Consider the following 10,051-nt stretch of genomic DNA (forward strand, 5'->3'; position numbering starts at 1 on the left):
GGGAAATACGTTACTCTGCCTACATTTTTGCAAAACCTGAAATACGTACCACCAGGTACGTTTCCCTGCACTTTTCAAGTGAAAAGTCCACTAGAGGCGCTAAGTGGTATCATTTTTTCTACGTTCCAGATGGTTAAATAAAGGTTATAAAAATGACAATACCAGTAATGTTCAGACTTCTCCGTAGGCCTATACACTCATTTTAATATAAATTAGGAATTATTTCCACGCTTTTGAGGTGCCACACAGCCCAGTCTCACAGCAGTTCGTGATATGGTCACGTCATTTAATCTACTGGTTCGTGATACTGACACGTTTATTTCATTATTTCATTTCGTGATATCAGCATTTTTATTTAGCCTATTTATTTTTTTAGTAATGTAATGCACGATTCTTTCTGCCAGGCGTGCTGCAGCAGAGAAAGCTGTTTAATCGACATTTATTCACGATATCTGATCATGTTTATATTTGTATTTATTTTAATGTTATTATTTCGGTCTTATTGCCAGGGAAGCTGGACTGTTTTGCTGTTGATTTAAAAAAAAAAAAAGTATAAACGACTACGCGAATTTTATCAGTAGGAAATCGCGTTGAAGAAGTCTCCTTCCGAACACATCGCGATATTTGGCATCAGTTCATGTGTGCCAGATGTTGGTAAGTAGTCGAAAATACACTGTCCTAATAATGCGTGATATAATGTATTTTCTGATGGTCGAAATGAATCAGATTAGCTCATGTTCAGTCACTGCATTATCTGTCATCTCCACGGAGGCTTTGCGTTTCATTGCTTTCTAATTCAAAACAGGGTGATTAAACACTATCTGTCACGCGACGTGCTACAGGCCTAGACCTTCTATCAGTTAATCATATTCATATTAGGTTTAAAGTAAGTTAGTACAATTAGTTCCAAAGTGGTATTTGTTGTAGAATCACAGTAAAAACAACACTAACCTTGCTTTTACCACAGTAGCCTTAGTTTTACTGTGATATGTGTGGTAAAAGGACAGTAACCACAAAACTTACCACACTTTTACCACATTATTTGTAGTTTTAATGTGATGTTCGTTGTAAATGCATATTAACCACAACACTTACCATGCTTTTACCACATTATTTGTAGTTTTAATGTGATATTTGTTGTAAATGCACAGTAACCACAACACTTACCATGCTTTTACCACATTATTTGTAGTTTTAATGTGATATTTGTTGTAAATGCACAGTAACCACAACACTTACCATGCTTTTACCACAGTAACCTTAGTTTTACTGTGATAGGTGTGGTAAAAGGACAGTAACCACAAAACTGTCCTTGCTTTTACCTCAGTATTGGTAGTTTTAAAGTGATATTTGTTGTAAATGCATATTAATCACTACACTTATCATGCTTTTAATTTCTAATAATGAAACGTCTCGGTTACATATGTAACCCTCGTACCCTGAGTAGGGAACGGAGACGTTACGTCGGATGACGACGAATGGGGGTTTCGCTTAGAACACCTATCGACTTCGAGTATTACAAAACGAGCCAATGGCGATGAAATGCCATGGGTCTGCGGAATTTGCATAGCGTAACTCCGCCCCACCTCGTGGGTATAAAAGGAGGACGCTCGGCAACATGCAGATATGTCTTCGCTGAGGAGCCGAGACTGAACTCAGGCGTCTACCCAGCGGTACAGCGGAAGTGGCAGGGAGACGTAACGTCTCCGTTCCCTACTCAGGGAACGAGGGTTACATATGTAACCGAGACGTTCCCTTTCGTAGTCACTCCGAGTTACGTCGGATGACGACGAATGGGGGTCCCCGTGAAATCACGCCACCTTCACAGCTGTCTTCCAGTGCCCTGCGAAAGTCTGATCCGCCTGTCGTGATACTGGCACAGACGAAGGAGTCCTACTTAACACAGGAATATCAAGGTACACTGGGAAGCATATCTCAGAGGAGATATGCCGCAGCATGCCTACCCGTAGGGAGGAATTAAGATACATCTATGGCCGGAGGGCTACATATGGAGGAACACTGGAGTGACCAGCCCGAGGGGTGGCAACTTTCAACTCCAGGAGGGCAAGATGGCTTGCCAAGGGAAAGACACATGCTCAAGGAGGCTTACAGTGGAAATACACATGTGGGGGTTACTCAGGGAGGAACCATGCACACGGAGGCACCTAGCCGACGCCCAGGCAATAGACACTGGCGCCAGCGTCAACAGTGCTGGAGGAACTCAGGGCTTCAAAGAGGAAGGCTCACCTGAGGAATAATCGCACGTATCCAGTCCGTGGAGTGGAATGGCGAGCAAGCGAAGACACCTGAGCGGGTCCAGTACTAGCTAACTGAAGCGAGTACACGAGAGGACACAGGCTCCACTCGGAGATTATAGAATCTGGCGAATGTGTTGGGTGTCGCCCAGCCTGCAGCTCTACAAATGTCTGCCAGCGAGGCGCCATGTGCTAGAGCCCAAGAGGAAGCCACACTCCGGGTGGAGTGGGCTGTCACACCAAGGGGGCACGGTCGGCCTTGCTGTTGGTAAGCCAAAGCAATGGCGTCCACTATCCAGTGAGACAACCTCTGCTTTGAGAGAGCCTTTCCCTTCAGTCTCCCACCATAACAGACAAAGAGCTGGTCTGAGGTCCTGAAACACTGTGTTCTGTCTACGTAAGCGCGGAGAGCGCGTACTGGACAGAGCAGTGCCAAGGCTGGGTCTGCCTCCTCCCGGGGCAGCGCTTGCAGGTTCACCACCTGGTCCCGGAAGGGAGTGGTGGGAACCTTGGGCACATATCCAGGCCGGGGTCTCAGGATCACGTGAGAGTGACCGGGCCCGAATTCCAGGCACGCTTCGTCAACGGAGAATGCGTGCAGGTCCCCTACCCTCTTGATGGAGGCCAATGCAACCAGGAGCGCTGTCTTCATAGACAGGAACTTAAGCTCAACTGATTGCAGAGGCTCAAAGGGAGCCTTCTGCAGGGCATTTAAGACCACTGAGAGGTCCCAAGAGGGAACGAGAGGAGGGCGAGGAGGATTCAGTCTCCTCGCTCCTCTCAGGAACCTGACGATCAGGTCGTGCTTCCCCAGAGACTTACCTTGAACTGCTTCGTGATATGCGGCGATAGCGGCCACATACCCCTTCAGGGTGGAGGGAGACAGCCTTCGCTCCAACCCATCTTGCAGGAAGGAAAGCACGACAGAGATCGAGCATCTCCTGGGGTCTTCTCGACGAGAAGAGCACCAGTTGACGAAGAGGTTCCACTTCAACGCATAGACATGTCTCGTGGACGATGCTCTAGCGGAAGTGATGGTAGCCGCCACCGCTGGTGGCAGGGTACTCAAACCTGCCTCGTCCCGTCCAGGAGCCACACGTGTAGCCTCCAGAGATCGGGTCGAGGGTGCCAAAGGGTGCCCCGTCTCTGAGAAAGGAGATCCTTCCTCAGAGGAATTGGCCAAGGAGGTGCTGTCGCGAGGAGTACCAGTTCGGAGAACCAGGTCCGGGTGGGCCAATACGGCGCAACCAGAATGAGCTGCTCCTCGTCCTCCTTGATCTTGCACAAGGTCTGTGCGAGAAGGCTCACTGGGGGAAACGCATATTTGCGTAGGTCCCGCGGCCAGCTGTGCGCCAGTGCATCCGTGCCGAGAGAGCCCTCGGTCAGGGAATAGAACAGGGCGCAATGGGTCGAGTCGAGAGAGAAACATATCTATCTGTGCATCCCCGAACTGGTCCCAAATCAGCTGAACCGACAGGGGATGGAGTCTCCATTCGCCGGAGATGGCCGAAACCGAGACAGCTCGTCGGCTGCAAAGTTCCGATCTCCCGGAATGTAGATAGCACGAGGGACCTCAGGTGCTTCTGACTCCATAAGAGGAGGTGGCGTGCGAGTTGCGACATACGGCGGGAGCGTAGACCACCCTGACGGTTGATGTACGCTACAGTCGCGGTATTGTCTGAACGGACTAGTACGTGTTGACCCCTGAGCAACGTGAGGAAACGGTGCAGGGCAAGGCGTACTGCCAGCAACTCGAGGCAATTGACAAGCAGAAGGCGCTGGGGTCCTGTCCAGGACCCCGCAGCAGCATGTCCGTTGCACATGGCGCCTCAGCCCGTGGAAGAGGCAACTGTGGAGACAACAACATGCCTGGAAACTCGTTCTAGGGGAACACCGGCCCGTAGAAACTGAGGTTCCACCACGGGGTGAAGGTCTGACGACAGGTCGGAGTTACTGTAACTCGGAGCGTGCCATGATGCCATGCCCACCTCGGGACTCGATCGCGAAGCCACAGCTGAAGCGGTCTCATATGAAGCAATCCGAGCGGCGTTGCCGCAGCTGCAGATGCCATATGCCCCAGGAGCCTCTGAAACAATTTCAGTGGGACCGCACTCTTGTTTAATGGCTGAGTGGAGAAGGCGACCAAGTCCATGCCGAGAAAAGAGCTCCTCTGCACGGGGCAAAGTTTACTCCTTTCCCAGTTGACCCGAAGGCCCAGACGAGCTAGGTGCCGGAGCACTGGGTCCCTGTATTCACAAACCTGGTCTCAGGAGTGAGCTTAAGACAGCCAGTCACCGAGATAGTTCAGGATGCGAACCCCGTGTTCCCATGGAGGAACAAGGGCTGCCTCAACAACCTTGTGAAGGCGCGAGGAGACAGGGCTAGCCCGAATGGGAGAACAGCGTACTGACATGCGCGCGCCCTGACAGCAGAACGTAGGTACGGTCTGAGTCGAAGGAGAACGGAGACATAAGAGTAGGCGTCCTTCAGGTCGATCGCTGCAAACCAATCCTGTGGCCGCACACATCCAGAAATGCGTTTGGCCAGGAGCATCTTGAACGGCAGCCTGAGAAGGGAGCGGTTCAGATGCATAGGTCCAGGATTGGCCGTAACCCACCAGACTTCTCCGGGACAATGAGGTAGGGACTATTAACCCGGACCTCATCTCGGCTGGAGGGACAGTCTCAATCGCACCCTTCGCCAGTAGGGAGCAACCTCCGCTCTCATGATAGGGGCATAGCCACCGACCAAAGTGGAGCGGACCCCCGTGAAGCCGGGAGGAGACCGTGCGAACTGAATCGCATAGCCGAGCCGATGGTTCGCACGACCCAGCGGAACAGATAGGGAGCTCTAGTGCAGGCTCCCAACTGTGCCAGCGGAGTGAAGAACCACAGATGTCCCCCCGGTGGAGCAGCGAAGCGGAAATGACCAGCCCAGACAAGGGCGGCATAGCGGCCCGGTGTGGGGGCAAGGTCATAACCGCACCCTGACAGAGGAGGCCAGGGAAGGACCAGCGTTCCACGGGGGCCTGCTCTGTCAGGGGTCTGGCGACAGAGGGGGACAGGGGCGAAACGGTCCGTGGACGGCACGCCGTGTCAACCACCTCTGGGGCAGAGGGGGATGAGGAGAGCACGGCTTGTGGGCGGCGCTCTGTGTTGTCCGAGAACTCTGTATGCTCAGAGAGGAGAGAGTCAGTTCTTTCTGAATAAGGATTCTTCCCCAGCCCTCCACCGGGGAAAGGAGTGGCCCTGCTACCAACTCCTGGAAAGAACTGAGTCTCATCTCTGAGCAGCCCATCTCAAAAGTGCCGCTTAACCCGGCGTTTAGCGGGGTGCGGGGCTGGAGAGGGCTGTGGCATCCCCCTACGGTCTTCCAGAGCCAGGCCCGGGTGAACGGGCGGGGTTGGAACCGTGGGAGGGAGCCTTCGGCGGTGGGCAGACTGAGGGATCTGAGCGGACGGCGGGGCCGTCGGGCAGAATAACCTCAATCTGCTCACGGGCGGTTGGGAACTGTTGGGCAGAAGCACTCAACCGCACCGCCGAAGAGGCCGACCTGGGAGATGGGGGTGTCGAGCAGACGGGTCCGCCCGACATCTTGCACATCAGACCGGTCAGCCCCAAACTGGTGAACATCACCTGACTCCGAGAGCGTACGGCCACTTTCGTCGCTCGGAGAGCAAGGTCAGTGGCGGCGCGCAGCTCACTGAAGAGCCTCGGGTCAGTCCCGCCCTCCTGCATGTCCATGAGCGTCTGGGTCAGGTAGACCAGCAGAACGGTCATGGGATGCAGTGAGGCAGCTGCCTGTCCTGTGGCACTATAGGATTTCGCACAGATTACTGTGACGAAAAAACTACAGGCTTGGACGGGTGCTTAGGATTGCGCCGGGAAGCACTCTGAGGACACAGTAGCATGGCAACAGAGCGTTCAACCGGGGGAACCCCAGTGTACCCATGGGCAGCGGCCCCTGAGGGTAGGGAAAGGCGGATGAGACCAACGAGAGGACCCGTGAACTCATCATGCACGTCCGGGAGGAAAGATATTGGGGTTTGTCGTGGACGCGTCGGCGGCCTCACCCAAAAACCAATCGTCCCGGGAAAGCATGGCCATCATCTCCGGATCAGACTCAGGCACAGCCGTATGCACACCAAAGGGTGGCAGCTGTGAAGAGTCGTCATTTCCAGAAGAATCAAGCCCACCTAGTGATGCTGCTACAGACACAGCATCATCCTCTGTAGCTTCAAATGAAAACACACGGGCCACCCGAGGGTAGACTCGTGGAATCATCAGTTCGCTAGCGGGCACCGTCATTAAAGAGGGGGGGCTGGGGCGTGGACACAGAGTCGGCGCCTTGTTCCAGACCAACACCCTCAGGTCACCCTGTCCACCAGCCGAAGATCGGGTAGTGGATGAGGGGACTCTCACTCTTGCGAGTTCACCGAGTCTCGACCTATATATGACGCGATGATCACGTTCCCAGAGAGAACATGAGTCATCCACGAGCGCTGTTCAAGCATGATCAAAGCCCAAACACACTAGACAGCGCTCGTGCCCATCAGAGTCCGATACCAGTCCGCTGCAACCAGAAATGCACGGGCGAGCCGTCTTTAAAAAGACGTGCCGCGTGCGAGCTCTTTTATGAGAGGAGAAAAAAACTCCGCGATGTTGAAGCGCACAGGGAGACACACACACACTGGCATATCACTGCACAGATCAGCAGGCACTGTGAGCTCGCTGCAGATCGCCGTCACACCAACACCGGAGAGAGAAGCTCGTCTCATAGAGCGAAGTCAGAGATGATTGTGGAGTGAAGAAATATTCTTGGCTCCGAAGCGAAAACATATCTGCATGTTGCCGAGCGTCCTCCTTTTATACCCACGAGGTGGGGCGGAGTTACGCTATGCAAATTCCGCAGACCCATGGCATTTCATCGCCATTGGCTCGTTTTGTAATACTCGAAGTCGATAGGTGTTCTAAGCGAAACCCCCATTCGTCGTCATCCGACGTAACTCGGAGTGACTACGAAAGGGAACAACAAATATTTGTAAGGTAAATCAGTAATTTTTCCATTAAATAATCCGATATATTATATATACTGATATTTTCTTTTCTCTCTTTTTAGCTGAAAAGACCAAAAGGGCCTTTCGGACTCAGTCAGCTCATTATTGTTTGAGGAGAAGTAAACGGGAGACGAAAAGCTACAAAGGCAAATATTCGCAATGGTATGTATGTGTTGGTTTTAAGCCTAAATCAAACATTTTATCAATCATTTGTTGTTTCTTAAACCTTTTCTTACAAAACCCATAGCCCAATCAGTACAAACATAGTCTCAAAGTCTTAATAATTCACAAGATTTAACAAGTTGTCAAATTCGTACAATACTTGTACATAATCATGCAGCTTTTACTTCTTGTGCTGTCAATGGCTAGTGCCTCAATTCCTGTACATATTTATCTCCATATTTGTAAATCAGTTGCGCACCTTCTTGGAAAGTAGTCGGATGTCCCATACACTGTCAGAAAAGTTTATATTAATAGCATTGTATTCATTATAATTATTACAAATTGGACCCTGTCTGTTGATGTTCCAATGATACATGATGTCTCTCCACAACTCATAACCTTCCTCTGTTTGCAAAAGCTAATCTGACTTGTCACATGACATCAGATACTCGATTATTTTGTCGTAATCATATCAGTTACACTGCTGATAACTGTCCCGCTTGCATGTAAATCATGTTGTTGTTTTTTACATGTTATCATGTAACATATTATGTCATGTTATCATAATCACTTTTTTTAAGTTCATATGATTATTGCATGCTATTAAAGACATATTTTTATTCATAGAAATGCTCACATATCAGTGAACTTATTACATAAAAATGCTTTTAATATATAATTATGCAACACTCCTTACATAAATAAATCCTAAAGTTATATATAAACTGACTACTTGCAAGTAATGTATTAAAATGACCTTCCTTTCTGTTTTGCAGGATTATCTTTTTTAAAGCTCTACAATATCAAACTCAACAGCTCTTTTAGGAACCAACCCTCACAAGATCTACTAGTGAGTCGCAGCAAATCTTGCCGTGATCAGCCCTTCCCAGGTAAAGTTTATACAATATTTCAATCAGTATTTACTCATCAAATGTTCTCCCCTGAATCGTATGGTAAATTAACTTAATTATAACTGTGTTAATTGGTATGTTTCAAGAACAATAGTAATTGCACATAGAGTAAGTGGAGACTTTCTTGTTTTACAGCAGAGAAGGAAGACCAGTCCTTATATCAACGCAAGCTAATCGAATAAGTCCTTTGTTTCGGGTGAGGAAGAAACATCTGGTGCCCAAAGAAGACAGAAAGGTGCGCAAGTCCATTGGTATGTCTTGTATTCAAACAATGCTGTGTATTACATAATTTGATCTTGACAATTTTACATTGTACAGATTATCACTCGATTCTTATATGGGTTAAACTGTTTTTCTTCAGTACTTAGCTTATATTATGTGCTGCAATATTATATATATATAATACTTCAATGTGTATATTATATAATGTACTGACTGCTGCTTTGTAAATTTAAATAAGGAACAGGCAACTCTGGCCCTTTTGCGTTCTCCTTTTTGAGGTGGAGAGTTTACCTCCAACCCTAATTGAGCACATCTGAAAATTTTAACTAAAGTCTTCAGGTTTACTTGTAGACAATAGGCAGGAGGGTTTGAGGTTGGAGCTAAATCTGCAGGACAGTGGACGCTGAGGGCCAGAGTAGCCCATCACTGCTTTAAATAAAGCTACACTGTGTCATTTTTTATGTTGATTCTTTGCAAAAAAAAACACTTTGTTCTTTCAAAATTATATGTGCTCATTCATGTGTAATTACTTCCACCAACTAATCAAGTACTCTCGTAAGTGTAGAATCTGCCATTCAGAATACATATGAGCGAGTCGCTCGAATGGCGGCAGCCATGTTCCGCCTCCATCTTGAAAATACATTAGCCAAAGAGGGACATACCTGGAAATTCAAGCTTCGCCTTTCGAGCCTTTACTTAGTGGCACCGTGACGAATGCGAGGGGGAGATTACTCATAATAATACGGCCACCGTAGGAGTTAAAACGCCCTCGGAATGGGAGGGGCTAGAAAGTAATATTCAGTTGGTAGTCTTATACAATTTCACCGCTATATGGGAGAAAATCTTACACAATGTAGCTTTAAATAACACAGAACATAAGCTGACCTGACTGTCCATTAAACAGTTTAATTTGAATTGTTTGTGTTTTTTGTTTAACTTTCAGAGCAGGACTGGAGAACGCCTGACGATGGGATGTTGAGACTTCTTCCTCTGAGAAAAAGCTACACCACATCAGTAATCGCATCTTCTGCTCATCAGTTGTACTGTAGGGCACAACTGAACAAACTGTTTTCACGAACAAACTGAAGAACACGAACACGATAGAGACGTACAGGGAAGAGCAAGAAACCAGTTTAGCTGTGATATTGAATTAATTTTTTCCAACACAATATAAAATCTGTTTTCTGTATCATAGGTGACTGAATATGATTCTCTGGCACTCATTTGTGTGGCTTCAGCAGTTGTGAATCGATTAATTTGATATTAATGTATTTTTGAAGGCTCATTGTTATTTATCTTGAATCTCATTTGTCTTTATGCTACTTTATCAACTTTATGTTGTGTCCTCAAATAAAGTATGGTGAATATTGTGTATTGAAAGTGGTGTTTGGGACAGAATTTTATTTGAGAAATTTGAATTTCCTATTTAGCTTACTTCATAATTT

At 48.1% G+C, this 10,051-nt stretch overlaps 1 long non-coding RNA gene across 2 annotated transcripts; it reads left to right on the forward strand.

Annotated features, from left to right (window-relative positions):
- Positions 1-451: 451 nt before the first annotated feature.
- LOC143711527 (uncharacterized) lies at positions 452-9,619 on the forward strand. Of its 2 annotated transcripts, none has more exons than XR_013194866.1 (5): positions 452-654; positions 7,374-7,473; positions 8,250-8,363; positions 8,520-8,635; positions 9,550-9,619. It is a non-coding gene; the product is annotated as an uncharacterized LOC143711527 (long non-coding RNA). The 2 variants fall into 2 exon arrangements; XR_013194867.1 differs by having other exon boundaries at positions 8,523-8,635.
- The last annotated feature ends 432 nt before the right edge of the window (positions 9,620-10,051 follow it).

This window comes from Siphateles boraxobius, unplaced genomic scaffold (assembly GCF_051911475.1).
Source record: "Siphateles boraxobius isolate OS27281-9 unplaced genomic scaffold, OSU_SipBor_1 119, whole genome shotgun sequence".
NCBI classification, from domain to species: domain Eukaryota; kingdom Metazoa; phylum Chordata; class Actinopteri; order Cypriniformes; family Leuciscidae; genus Siphateles; species Siphateles boraxobius.